We start from the raw sequence: 15,563 nt of genomic DNA, 5'->3' as shown, positions 1-15,563 counted from the left end.
CTCATCCACTTTGGACACTTCCTTAGCCTGAATGTCCCTATGCAGGAGCTTGAAAACATCTACATACTTATCCTTCCAAGTTTTATTTATTGCCTTGTCAGATATATGGGAACCTAGGGACATTACAAGGCCCAGGTATGGTAGCTGTTTCTTATGCTCCCACATCTTCCTTGGTCTTCTCCGCCGCCTCATCTGTCCACTCAGAGTCCGTTTGAACCCCAGTCCCTTCTGACACCTTACCGCAAGTTGGTTCTTGCTGTTCTTTCCCTTCTTTGGCATCCTTCAGTTTATCTCCAACTCCTACAATTACCCCTATACCCACTCCTACTGATTTACACACCTTTGCACCAGTCCCACCCCTCTCTGCATCCCACACAGACCGCCAAGATACAATTCCAGCTTCCCCTCTGTCTTTGCAACTCCTACTGCAAGCCTCTTTCCTCTGCCCAGTGGTGCCTCCATCGTCCACTCTTAACTTCTGCAAAACACCAACTGACAGGTCTGTTGCACCACCTCTCTTGCTTCCCTGCACCACTGTCAAGCTCACGTCACTTTCTTCATGCAATGCACCTTCCTCCCAATCCTTGCTGCCCCAATCATATATCAGCTCCAACTCATCCTCACCTGTGTTCACCTCATTCATGGTTCGGCCTGGCACATCACCACCCCTCAAAACAGGCACAGCCCTGTCCACCGTGAGGAAAGGTTGCCTTAGATACCCTAAGTCTTGGGACCAATGTCTAGGGGTCACCATGCACCCTGTTTGTGTCACCAACTGTCTGCCAGCCTCAGCCACTGGCATTGTCCCTCTGTCAACCATCCTGCTGCACCAACCAGATAGGTCCTTCACACTACCAGATCCTTAAGCCGCATGAGCTTCTTGTGATCCCCCAGTATGGCTTCCCAGCACAGCACCAGACTCCCTGGGTCCTGCCATGCCTCTCACCTTCTTCACCTGGTTTCCCTGTTCCGGTGCCACCTGCACAGGATCTTCCTTTGCACCTCAGTTTCCTCTATGAACCAGCGGTGTTCCCTTAAGCAACCTTCCTGGTCAACCCCCTGCTATCTGTTACTGAACCCCCCCCCCACACCCCTCCATCCTGTGTGTAACCTTTTGGCAAGTCGAGGAAGGGGCCAGTCACAGCCCCACTGGCCTCTACACAATTCTCAGCCTGCATTATCTGCATCCCAGTTCCGTCTGTCACATTTTCTGTCAGGCACCCTTGCAGCTTTTTATTTTTCTTGGCAGACCATTAGAAGGCTCTGCCTTTCTCACATGGGCCCTCAGGACAGCCTTGGCCATTAATTCAAGAGGCATATCTGTAAGAAATTCCTGATTTCACTCTGAGCCCCAGCACCCTCAATGAGCGCATATGCACGTTCTTCCCCTTCGAACCCCGCCCCTGCTGACACGGGGTTTGGAGGTAAGCCACTCTCTGATGCAGCCTGCCAAAGAGATGCTTGGAGGCTGTGTCACCTCCCCTGTGTCCTCTTAACAGTCACCTCGGGTGACGAGCTGTGGCCTTGCCCTATCCCACCCCACTTACCTCAGGATGTTCGCCCGAGGTGGGAACGAGCCGCGATCCCGGCTGCCCAACACTGTGCACATCGGGCAGCACATGACAACCCAGGCCTGGTCAAAGGTGCCAGGTCTGAGGAGGTCTGCACACCCTGCTGTACTGCTGTACCCAGGGTGCTTCTATAACCCCAGTAGTGTGAGAGGAGTCAGGAAGAGTTGGTTCCCACCTCTCCTGACTCCTTATATTACGTCCTTAACTGCCACCCCACCCATGAACCTACGTATCCTGTCCATCCATTCTCCTTCAAAGAAGTTTCCCAGGGAAAGAGTAGGCTGCACCTTCTACTTCCCCCTAGGACCCTCCAGTGGCCCAGCACCAAGAAAACGGTAAGCTTGATATCTTGTGCTGAGAAGTTTTATCACACTTACTGATATCTGTGAATTGTGTAAATGTTTCTGTATTCTATCTACACATTGTCTATGCTTAATCTGCCCAAGAACGCCAGCCTGTGAGAAGATGGTGGAAAGCGTGCTTAAGTTCAAGAGACCAGCACATTACAAGACAGCTACAGACCTGCGATGTTCCTCTCTCGCTACCATTCCAGTATTTAGTTCTGCTATTAGTATCTCACCACACAGCAGAACCAACTCCTTGGGAGGTGGGCAGAATGATGTCAGACTCTCCTATACAGCATCTATGAAGCTACAGAGGAGGTTCAAAGCACATCTGCAGAAAAACATATCCGGCCATCCACCCTTTCTTGTATTTCTGTCCCTTGTTCCTAAATATGCATGTATTCATATATACAAAGACATCCATCACACTCGGAAACTGAAAGGTAAGTGGTGTTTTTAGTTGTTGAAACACACCCTCAAACCGATTTCTTTTTGTTTCTTAACCCTACTAAAGGGATAGAACACAGGCACAGCTCTGCTCATAATCCGCTTGGCCATTACTGTTATTAAAGCCACAATAAAATGAACATTTGCCACCAGCATCTTCAGCGCACTCGGGGAGAGGCAAGATAAATTAATATAATTGCCACACTTAATATAATCCTGCTGCTATTCTACCTTAGGAGTCGAGATTGTGTTTCTAAACTTGCTTATTTTAGGAATCAAACTTCTTTTTAATGAGATAGCTTTATATTTATTTGTCATTGAACCGTGACAGTTTTAAGGCAAAGCAGTTCCCGGTTTTGTCTATGCCATGTTACCATTTTCCTTAAGACTAGTTGTCATTTCTTTACCCTACAGCGCTGCTCTGTTGGTCTCCTAGGAAGTCCAAATGATATGATCATTTATTTTATGGTTATTTTTTCACTTCTATCTCAGCCCCTAAATCTTTAACTTGTTCTAGGCCAGGCCATAAAGTTGCCGGTGCTAATTTGAATACAAATGGTACATTTCTGTCCGAGCCTAAATCAATGACGGTAGTCTAATTGTCAAACTATTGTGCATCAAGCACATAATCCTCCACTGGACTTTTTGACTCATTTTCTCAAATATCAGACTCATTTAACACCACAATCCTGCTAAAAGGTGTAATCTAAGTTTCACTGGCGGATAATCAAAATCACGAGGTACAACTTTTCAGTTTTATATACCAAGAACATGGTGCGCAGGCGTTAGAGCCCTTTGTAGATGAAAAATATAGTTACAAGAAAGAATTGGCCTAGCTTCTGGAAAAAACATTGAACCAATACATGAAGGTAGAATGTAAAACAATAAAAGGTGAATAGGGTAAGTTGTAAGACAAACAAAGCAATTAGCAAAACTTGAAGCAATGAGAATCGTCAGGAAACCAATGAAGGAGTAAACGCAATAGAGTAGACATAGACATGAAGGGATAAGAAGTTAAGGTAACCAGCATCAGTTAAATTGAAATCAAGAGGGTATCTTATAAGAAGTATACGGAATTAGACAGACAGCAAGATATGATGAAGAAGGCCATAACTGTGTGAGAATGGATGTGTGAAGGAAATCACAGGCTTAGGGGCTTAAAAAGGAGCAGTACTGTAAAATAAAAGAAGGCAGAGCCAAGGACTGGACACCTGGGGAGTCTGTGGATTCCCCATCTAGATTGCCTTAAGAGTGGACGACTCCTCCCTTTATCCACAGTGCCATCCACCACAACACAGAGGCCCAGATTTATGGTGGCGTAGCGCCATTCCAACGCCACATTCGTGTAATTTTGTTTACACTAATGTGGTGTTGGAAGGGCAAAAACGCTGTGCCATAGTTACAAATTGGCACAGTGCGTGCATTACGCCCTTTTGTAACCCCTTGCACCACATCATGCCTGCGCTAACCAAAATGTATGCAAGGGGGGCATTCTGGCACTAGGGGGGCCATAAAAATGGCGCAAAGGAATCTATGAGACTCCTTTGCACCAATTGTATCAGCCTCTTTTTAACGCCTACACTTAGCAGGCATTTTGTAACGCCTGCTAAGCGTACACGTTAAAAAGAGGCTCACATTGTGTTTAATGGGCCTCTTGGTGCTTTGCAGGATTGACGCTAGACCTGCAAAGTGCCGGACTAGTATAAAAAATTATGACTCTAGTCCCCCTGACTACAGCCATGGTGGGCAGTATTTAAAATATAACGCACACATGGTGGCGTTAGGGGGTGCTAAGCGGCGCAAGAAAAGTGGTGCTGCACTAGGTGCAGTGTCACTTTTCATAAATCTGGGCCAGAAAGTGTCAAGCCTCTCTTTAAGGCTGTCCTAAATGAGAGGAAAAACCTTCATAGGGAAAATGTCCTTAGTGTTTTGAATCATGACTGAAGATTATCATTAGTAATGAAGAGGAAAATGGCGCACCAAAGGGGAACAGAGCCAGGCAAGATTCCAGAAGTGGAATCCATCAGAAAGTGTCAGCTGCAAGGGGGTACAAGCATTGGCAAAGCCAATCAGTCATGCCTTTTACATATCTACAGTAACTCAAGTAAATATTAAACCATCTTTTTGAGTCAGGAGAATCAGTGTGAAGTCTTTAACAAGACTTCAGCCCTTCAGAACTTTACTAGATTTCCCTCTCAAGTCAGAAGCAACTGCGTAACAAAGTCAGTCACAGACTCCTACACAAACCCCTACGACCAAAAATTAGAGACGAAGGCGACAGAGAGAGAGCACAGAATAGACAACCCCACTACACAGAGGCACACAACACCATCACCCACACAACATCCACGCACAAAACACCACACACCACTACACTCACCACAACCATCACCACATACACCACCTCACACATCACCCACACCACCCCATGTCACGCCAAAGACACCCCCGCTTCTCCGAGGAGGAGCTCAGGGTCATGGTGGAGGAAATCGTCCGGGTAGAGCCACAGCTATTTGTCTCACAGGTACAGCACACATCAATAGCCAGGAAGATGGAGTTATGGTGCAGAATAGTGGACAGGGTCAACGCCGTGGGACAGCACCCAAGAAATAGGGAGGACATCAGGAAGAGGTGGAACGACCTACGGGGGAAGGTGCGTTCAACGGTCTCCAGGCACAACATCGCGGTACAGCGGACTGGGGCGGACCCCCACCTCCTCCCCCACAACTAACAACATGGGAGGAGCAAATCTTGACCATCTTGCATCCTGAGGGCCTCACAGGAGTCGGTGGAGGATGGGACACTGGTAAGTCAATTCTTAACTATCATATCCCCCATCCTACCTGCATGCTATCACACACCGCCTCCCTCACCCCCTCCCCTATCACTACAACTCCTCACTAATGTACTTATATCACAAACCACCCATCCCAACACCAAGCCCTGCATGACACAACTAAGCATTGACACCCCTCACTAAAGCATGCCCACTGCACATACCCAGTACACCCCCCCCAACCATCACCACACAACCCCACACACAGGAATGCTTGCACTGGGGTACACAAACACCCACCCATTGCACACCATTACACACACACATGCAATAATCTAGCTCTTATGCCCCTGCAGGAACCCGAAGGACCGTCACCACACCAGAGGGTCCAGACAACACCACTCCACCCCCTGAAGAGGCCCACAGTGACGAGAACAGCTCTGCCCTCCTGGATCCTGATGACCAGCCCGGACCATCGTGGGCCTCGGGACAGTCGGTTCCCCTTGCACAGGCACAGCCCAACACCGACCTTCCACCCTCTGGTAACACCAGCAGAGCACCCACCCAGCGGGCCCAAACCTCCCTACCCAGGACAGGTCAATCAGCGGTGTGTCCACCACTACAGGGAACCCAGGATAACCCACCACCCCAACAACAACAGGGACCTGGGGGCAGTGGTAGTGGACACACGGTCCAGGGGATGGAGGCACAGGAACACAGGGGAACTGGGAGGGCTGCTGTGCGACAGGGGGCGGACAGGCCAAGGGAACCCACTCTCCACGAGGCCCTCTCCTCCATCATGGGAGCATACCACCACTCCCAGAAGACGATGGCGACGGTCCTGGACAAGTTGCAGGAGACCCTGCGCCTGAAGGACGAATGGTATTTGGGGTTCAGGGAGGAGCTCGGGACCATCAGCTCCGCCCTGGGCACCATCGCTGGGGTGCTGAAGGACATACAGCAGACCGTGAGGGGCACTGTGGCACTCCTAGGGGCCCCTGACACTAGCCAGGACGATGAACTGCCCACCACCTCTGCCGGCGCTAGTGGACAGGACGCCCCGCCACAGGACCACCACACCAGCACCCCACCCCCTGCACACGGACAACCACCACGCAAGCGGTCCCTGAGATCCAGGACAGAGCAAGATGGCAAGACCCCGCCAGGAAATGACACCACCCTGTTTGTCCTCCCACTGTCCCACTTTGTTACCCTATCCATACTTAAACTGCACCAGCTCTACTTCCTATGCCCAGATGGGCAGTGCACCTGTGAGACTAATAGACTGGACTCTGCCATGGACATTCCTCCGCCATCACCCATTCCTCAATTTACAACCCCCTCCCATTTCTGAGCACTTCAATAAACACCCTTGAAACACAAAACAATCTGGAGTCAGTCTGTGATTTAGTAAAAATGTATTATCAATGACAGTGTCATAATGGGTTTACCATTGTAAAGCTAACATACCTATGTCACACATCACAAGCCCTTGAAGGATGCAAGCAGTTGACACGTAGGTAACCACACCTGTGAAACCGTAATGGAAGGGTACAACTCAGTTACCAAATAGTGATTTAAATCTAGAAACAGGATAGAGGTAGACGTGTGAATGTTAATGTAATGCTAAAAATGAAAATGTTCTCACCTGTGTCTCACTGGAAATATTGCTGTATGACTGACTCCCTGTTGTCGTTGTCTTCTTCCTCAGCTTCATCCTCATCACTGTCCACAGGCTCCACAGACTCCACAGCTACTACAACACCGTCATCTGGATCATCCTCCTGCAGAAATGTCACCTGGCGTCGCAAAGCCAAATTATGGAGCATGGAGCAGGCGATGATGATGTTGCACACCTTCTTCGATGGGTAGAACAGGGATCCACCTGTCATATGGAGGCACCTGAACCTGGCCTTAAGGAGGCCGAAGGTGCGTTCGATCAGCCTCCTAGTCCGCCCATGGGCCTCATTGTACCGTTCCTCTGCCCTGGTCCTGGGATTCCTCACTGGGGTCAATAGCCAGGACAGGTTGGGGTAACCAGAGTCCCCCAATAGCCATACACGGTGCCTCTGGAGTTGAGCCATCATATCAAGGATGCTGCTATTCCGCAGGATGTAGGAGTCATGCACTGAGCCAGGGAACATAGCATTTACCTGAGAGATGTACTGGTCTGCCAAACAGACCATCTGTACATTCATGGAATGATAACTCTTCCGGTTCCTGTACACCTGTTCACTCCTGTCGGGGGGGACCAGAGCTACATGGGTCCCATCAATAGCACCTATGATGTTGGGGATATGTCCAAGGGCATAGAAGTCACCTTTCACTGTAGGCAAATCCTCCACCTGAGAGAAATGATGTATCTCCTTACGTGTTTCAGCAGGGCAGACAACACTCTGGACAACACGTTGGAAAACATAGGCTGGGACATCCCTGATGCCATGGCCACTGTTGTCTGAAAAGAGACACTTGCAAGGAAATGGAGCACTGACAGCACCTGCATGTCAGGGGGGATTCCAGTCGGATGGCGGATTGGTGACATCAGGTCTGGCTCCAACTGGGTACATAGTTCCTGGATTGTGGCACGGTCAAACCGGTAGGTTACGATGACATGTCTCTCTTCCACTGTCAACAGGTCCACCAGCAGTCGGTACACCGGCGGATTCCGCCATCTTCTCATATGTCCCAGCTGACGGTGTCTACGAAGGACAACAGCAAAGAACCAGTCATTATTCCTCCAGGTATGTCCCACAGTTACACACAAGACTACACCACTCACAAAACCCTTCCTGTATGTGTGTTGAGTGTAGGCCTAGCTATGTGTGACGCAGTAGTAAATGAAGCCATGTGGGCCCCTGAAATGGGGGCTGCCTGACCTCTAAACTGGGACAATGGGATTGTGGGGTAACTGTGCTAGCGTTGCACACCGTGGCGGTTGGCGGTCGTAGACCGCGGCGCAATGCTGCATTGGTTAACATTGGACCCTATGGGTCCCAGGAGCCAATGAACAGGTGCGCTGGCGGTGATGATGCGCACCGCCGCGGACGTCACCACCGCAGATGTCATCGCCATTTTCATTCTGTTCAATCACTAGATACCTGACCTTCGACAGGAGAGGACCTACACTGCAAGTGCTGCTGTGACCTCGGTCTGGAAGCGACGATGGCTGCTGCGTCTGGGGAAAGGGCCCCTGCCTTCACTGCACAGGAGTTGGAGAAACTGGTTGACAGGGTCCTCCCCCAGTACACGCTACTCTATGGTCCTCCAGACCAACAGGTTAGTACACAGGGACCACGTTGTATGGGCTAGGCCTGGGTGGAGAGGGCTGGTTGGAAGAGGGAAGGGGGCAGAGTTCATAGAACATTAATGCATGGGAATGAATGGGCCAAATGGCCAGAGTAGGGAGGGGGCCACTCACAACGACGGTGCAGTTGGTAATGACTGTTCCTCTTCCCTTGTGCATGTCATGTAGGTCAGCGCCCACCAGAAGAGGGACATTTGGCGTGCCATCGCCAAGGAGGTCCGGACCCTGGGGGCCCACCAGAGACGGGGCACCCACTGCCGTAAGAGATGGGAGGACATTCGCCACTGCAGCAAGAAGACGGCGGAGGCTCAGCTGGGGATGGCCTCCCAACGTGGGAGGGGTGCCCGTCGCACCATGACCCCCCTGATGTTCCGGATCCTGGCAGGGGCCTACCCGGAGTTGGATGGGCGCTTGAGGGCATCACAGCAGACACAAGGGGGTGAGTACAACCTCATTCTTGGTACTCTGCGTGCAGTGGAGGTGTCTGGGTGGGGGAGGTGGGCTGTGGGTGTCCCTAGGCCAGGGCGAGTTAGGTAGGCAAGGCCCCTCCGTAACGTAGGCCATGTGGCACTCTACCCCACCTCAGCAGAGTGCCAAGTTGAGGTATAGTTGCCCCTGTGGCATCCATGTGTGCAGATGTCCACCATTGCCATATAGGCCATATCCCAGAAATTGCATGTGCAGAGGGAAGGAGCACGGCGTAATGCAGGGGGTTGCTGTGTCTGTCTTGTCTGCCAACGGTAGCGGTATGCCATGCACTAAAACTCTCTTTCTACTGTCTCCCCCCCTTTTTCTGCTCTCCCTGTCCTTTTGTCCAGCAGCATCATCAGGCAGAGGTACAGTGGCACCGAAGCACGAGGGAGCTGCATCCCACATGGCCATGGAGGGCCACACCACTGACTCAGAATGCACCAGTGGGACGGAGGGCGAGGGGAGCTTAACGTCGGCCACTGGATTACCAAGTTGCGACACGGACTCGTCCACCGATGGGGGCACCCTTGTGGTGGCGGCACCATCTGTGCGCCCCACTTCTACAGGTACAGCTGCCACATCCCCTACCAGCACCGCCCTCCCAGCAGCCCCTCAGCGTTCGCCTCGTGCCCGCTCACCCAGGAGGGTGGGCATCACCTTCGCCCCAGGCACCTCAGGCCCTGCCCCAGTCACCCCTGCTGCCCTCAGTGAGGAGGCAATTGACCTCCTCAGGTCACTCACTGTTGGGCAGTCTACGATTGTGAATGCCATCCAGGGTGTAGAACGGGAGTTGCAACACGGTAATGCATTCCTGGAGGGCATTCATTCTGGTCCGGCTGTCCTTCAGCGAACCCTGCAATCTCTGGCCTCAGCACTGACGGCAGCCATTGTCCCTGTGTCCAGCCTCCCCCCTCCAACCTCCTCCACCCAGACCCAATCTCCTGTACCCCAGCCCATCCCAAGCACACCTACAGACCAGCATGCACACAAGTCAGCAGACACAGGTAGCTCAAGCAAACATAGGCACCACACAACCCACAGGCACTTACGCAAGCCTCACCCACGTACAGACACAGCAACATCCACTGCCTCCACTGTGTCCCCCTCCTCTTCTCCCTCCTCCCTCCCAGTCTCATACACACACACCAGCATGCACCACATCTACAGGCACCATCAATCGCACCAGGACACCCAGCACCACAAGCCGCTCACCTGCACTCACCACCTCCACTGCCATTTACACGTCCCCTGTGTCCTCTCCCAGTGTGTCTGTGACGCCCCCTCCCAAAGTACACAAACGCCGGCAATCACTCACCCAACATCCATCCACCTCACGACAGACTCCAGTACCTGCACCTGCACCCAAAACAGCTAAAGTGACACCTCCGACAACCACCTCCTCTTCCTCCACGCTCAGACCCCCTCCAGTTACCCATCCCAGTGTTCGTCAGAAACTGTCCCTCTGTAAAGTTGACCTTTTTGCCCCCCCCCCTCCAATTCATCAGTCCCGTCGTAGCGCCTCAGCCAAAAAGCATCCAATACCAGTGGTGCCTGTTCAAGGTTTGTGGAGTGCATCGGCCACCAGGGCAGGCAGTAGGACCCGGAGCCAAGGCACTGACTGCCCACCCCCTGTAAAGGCTCAAAAATTGGAGAGTGGACGACGGGACCGTGTTAAGACTCCTGGTGAGAAAACAACTGACATGGGTTCCAAGGAGATTGGAAAGTCAGCTGTGACTCCACCAAAGGTGGGGAAGGGCCAGAGGAAGTCTGCCCAGCCTGTTGTGAGTGTCACGGCGAAGAAGTGCGCCATCATTTCCGGCGGTCGAGACACAACCACCAGCACCGTCGTCACTGGTCCGGAGACCACCGCCAGAGTCACAGCCCAGGAGGGCCCAAGTATCGTCTCTGGTCAGGAGACCACCGCCGGAGTCAGTGCCCAGGAGGGCACAGGTATCGTCACTGGTCAGGAGACCACCGCCAGAGTCATTGCCCAGGAGGGCCCAAGTATCGTCACTGGTCCAGAGACCACCGCCAGAGTCACAGCCCAGGAGGGCCCAAGTATTGTCACTGGTCAGGAGACCACCGCCGGAGTCAGTGCCCAGGAGGGCACAGGTATCGTCACTGGTCAGGAGGCCACCGTCACCGCCAGAGTCATTGCCCAGGAGGGCCCAAGTATTGTCACTGGTCCAGAGACCACCGCCGGAGTCAGTGCCCAGGAGGGCCCAAGTATCGTCACTGGTCAGGAGACCACCGCCACAGTCAGTGCCCTGGAGGGCCCCGGCTGCCACAGCCCCGCTGGGCAATGATGAAACATCATGCCACACACCAATGTCCAGTGTAGAGAACGTCATGCCACACACCAATGTCCTTATCAGAACCGACATGGCAAAGCACCGCTGAACCGTCCTGAACCGCCATAGCAAAGCACCGCTGAACAGGGCAAAGACCGCCCTGTCAAAGCACCGCTGAACAGGGCAAAGACCGCCATGTCAAAGCACCGCTGAACAGGGCAAAGACCGCCATGGCAAAGCACCGCTGAACAGGGCAAAGACCGCCATGGCAAAGCACCGCTGAACAGGGCAAAGACCGCCATGGCAAAGCACCCCTGAACAGGGCAAAGACCGCCATGGCAAAGCACCGCTGAACAGGGCAAAGACCGCCATGGCAAAGCACCGCTGAACAGGGCAAAGACCGCCATGTCAAAGCACCACTGAACAGGGCAAAGACCGCCATGGCAAAGCACCGCTGAACAGGGCAAGCATCGTGTAGGTATGAATGGACCGCCACATCAGGCATCCTTATCCCATGTGCAGCTGGGACAGTGACAGGACACGACCTTTCACGGGGAGACTCACCCAGTCTGGGCACCAGCCCCCCCCAGTACCAGTAGAGACCTGCATCAACTTGAGAGACTGTGGCTTTGCACTCCCCAGGATGGAACAGTGGGCAACCCACCCACTGTATAGACTAGAGAGACTGTGGCTTTGCACTCCCCAGGATGGAACAGTGGGCAACCCACCCACTGTATAGACTTGAGACTGTGGCTTTGCACTCCCCAGGATGGCACAGTGGGCAACCCACCCACTGTATAGACTAGAGAGACTGTGGCTTTGCACTCCCCAGGATGGCACAGTGGGCAACCCACCCACTGTATAGACTTGAGAGACTGTGGCTTTGCACTCCCCAGGATGGCACAGTGGGCAACCCACCCACTGTATAGACTTGAGAGACTGTGGCTTTGCACTCCCCAGGATGGCATAAATGGGCATGGAGCCCCGTCGTGGATCTGGCTTTGCACTCCTCCGGCTGAGGTGCCCCCCCTTCGCTTCCCCCTGAGGTGCCTGTAGTATTTCTATCTGATGCCCCGGCAGTGTTCTCTCCGATTGTGGTCAGGTATCGTTTGTGGGCCTCGCCCGTGCATTTTTGGACTGATGGTGCACGGACATTGTTATGTACATATCTGCACTACTTCTCGTATTGTATATAATTATGACCGATTTTAAAATATATATCTGTATATTTTTGTATGACATGTATATTGGCACAATACATTGTTTGACCGATTTTCGCTTTGTGTTTTCATTCTTCCGGGGGGATTGTGGGTTGTTACTATGATTTTTTGAGAATGCATTGGTGTGTATGTTGTAATATGCGAGGGTGGGGGTGTTTGGTGGGTGTCCCCCTAACTTTTGCCTCCCCCCTCCCCTGTGTCGGGGTCATAGGTGCAGTACTCACCGTTGTCTTCGGCACCTACGTAGCTGTTGGTCATAGAGGAGCAGAAACACAAGGGCAGGGAGTATTTGGAGTTCCAGCTCCATGGAGTCCTCGTTCCTCGTGGGATATGTTCAGGTGAGCGTTTTCCCATAGCAAAAGCTGTTCCCGCCTTGTTTTTATGCACGGTGAATCCGCCCTGGAAAAGGTGGCGGATTGGCGGGTTGTAATACTGTGGGCGGTACATTGTCTCCCGCCTTTCTGTTGGCGGTGACCGCGGCGCTGCTTGTCAGTACCGCTGTGGCGGGCGGTGTGTTAAAGTGGCTGTCTTTGTTGGCGGTTTCCGCCAGGGTCATAATTCCCTTTTTTTGTCCGCCGGACTGTTTGCAGTATTTCCGCAGCTTTAATACCGTCCGCCAGGGTTGTAATGACCAACTAAGGCCCTCTTTATGACATTAGCGGTAAATGCCGCTTACTGCCATGCCGACGGCCTCCAACATACCGCCGCGGTGGCTAATATCCGTTTGCCATATTATGACATACACACCCATCCGACAGAATACAGCCACATACCAAAGGTCAGTGCAAAAGTGGTGGAGCCAATACCCATAGCGGTACGCCAACTAAACTACACCCACCACATTACAACCCACGAATCACCACGGCGGACATTCATCGGCGGTAAACCATTGGCAGTACATACTACCGCGCTCAGAATGGACACCCACATACAAAACAACTCTACATTGGCCAATACGAAAAACACACACCTGCCACTCATATACACACCACATCCACCCACCAGCCCACAACACTATAAAACACACACCCACATTACCCACAACCCTTTACTAACAACATTTACTGGCAGGAGATTGACACGAACAGCACAGAGACAACTAGACACACACACCACATACACCCATACATCCTGCACGCACCCCACATCACACACCCCACCACATAACTCAACACACTCTCACCAACACACACCACACAACACACAACACCCATGGCACCACAAGGGCATCCCCATTTCACTGAGGAGGAGTTAAGGGTCATGGTAGAGGAAATTGTCAGGGTAGAGCCACAGCTGTTGGAGCACACAGCAGATATCCATTGCAAGGAAGATGAAACAATGGCAGAGAATCGTGGGCAGGGTCAATGCCGTGAGGCAGCATCCAAGCACAAAGGACGACCCCAGGAAGAGGTGGAACGACCTACGGGGGAAGGTACGTTCCACTGCAGCCAGGCATGAGCTTCCCATACACAGGACTGCCGGTGGACCCTCACCTCCTCCAACAGCATGGGAGGAGCAAGTCTTGGCAATCCTGAATCCTGAGGGACTCGCTGGAGTAGCCAGAGGACTTGACACTGGTAAGGCAGCATTTACTACTTATCACCCTCCATACCTGCATGCCATCACACTCCCTCACCCTCACTCCCATCACTCCACTCCATCCCACACACTGAACCTACACATATGACTAACCACAATGCCAAGCCCTGCATGCTATACCAATGCATGGACAGCCCTCCCAGCCCTGCATGGACACCCATCACTAAAGCATGCACAGCATAGGGAAACTAACAATCCTTCAATACATCACCATACATGAGCAAAAGGTGGCAGGGCAACATCAACGATAGAGGGGAAGCCAGAGATGTACAAATGTCTCACACATGAAGCATATTACATCATTTACCTCCCCACAGGTACCCCAGCCAACATCAGTGGAGAGGAGGTGCCACGACTATCCAGTCCCCCAACAGAAAATACCCCAGTGATGACAGTAACTCAGGACTTCTGGATCTGGATGACCTACCTGGCCCATCAAGGACCACTGGACAGCCGGTCACCTAAGCCCACTCTCAGACCACCTCAGAGCCTCCCCCATCAGGATCCAACACCACAGCATCAACCCAGAGTCCCCAAACCTCTGTCCCCAAGACACGTCAACCAGCACTGTGCCCATCTGTACAGGGACCCCAGGCCACAACTCGCTCCCAAGACAATCGGGGACCTGGGGTCAGTGGGCACGCATTTCAGGGGACAGGGGCACAGGCCAACAGGGACACTGGGAGTGCTGCTGTGCGCCAAGGGGAGGACAGGACCAGGGAACTGACTCTCCAGGAGGCACTTTCTGAGATCCTGGGAACCTTCCAACATTCTCAGAACACAATGGGCCAGATCCTTGACAACGTGCAGGAGAACAGACAGCCGCAGAAGGGACAGTATCAGGGGGGACTTGCTGGCCATTAATACCACTCTGATCTCCATAGCAGGGGTGCTGGCAGACCTGGGCAACATCATGAGGGAGGCAACAGCACAGCAGCGGGCCACTACGCCAGTCCATTGACCAGCCCTCCACTTCCGCTGCTGCTAGTGGGAAGGAGGCCCCGTCACAGGACCCACAGGCCACCAGCACCCCTCCCCCAGCATAAGGTGAACCACCCCGCAAACGTTCCCTGCGACCCAGACAGAAGCCAGAGACACTTGCCAAGACCACCACCAGGAGATTAGACTCTCCTGATTGTCCCCCTTGTGTCCCACTCAGTCATCCTGTCAACCTTGAACTGCTGTAGCTCCCCTTCCTATGGACACTTGGACACTGCACCTGTGCTACAAAGAGACTGGAACAACACCCAGGACTTTCCTCCATCATCACCCCATTCCATTGCACTTTTCCCTCAATTTCTGTTCACTAAAATAAACACCCTTGAACACAACTCAAATACTTGTATGTCATGTGTTGCAACAATGTATTTCTGGAAACAGTTACATCCGTTGCAAATGAACTGTACATTGTGAGAGCCCAAAAAAATATGACCTATAGCTGGCTGTGGTCAGCACATCAGTACACAGTTGTCACTGCACCAACATCTGTAAAATTATAACCCATAGATGACAGTAAGTAGAGGTAAAAAGTGGTTAATGC

This window comes from Pleurodeles waltl, chromosome 11 (genome assembly GCF_031143425.1).
Source record: "Pleurodeles waltl isolate 20211129_DDA chromosome 11, aPleWal1.hap1.20221129, whole genome shotgun sequence".
NCBI classification, from domain to species: Eukaryota; Metazoa; Chordata; class Amphibia; order Caudata; family Salamandridae; genus Pleurodeles; species Pleurodeles waltl.
The sequence above is the reverse complement of the archived record's forward strand: the minus strand, read 5'-3'. Positions refer to the sequence as shown.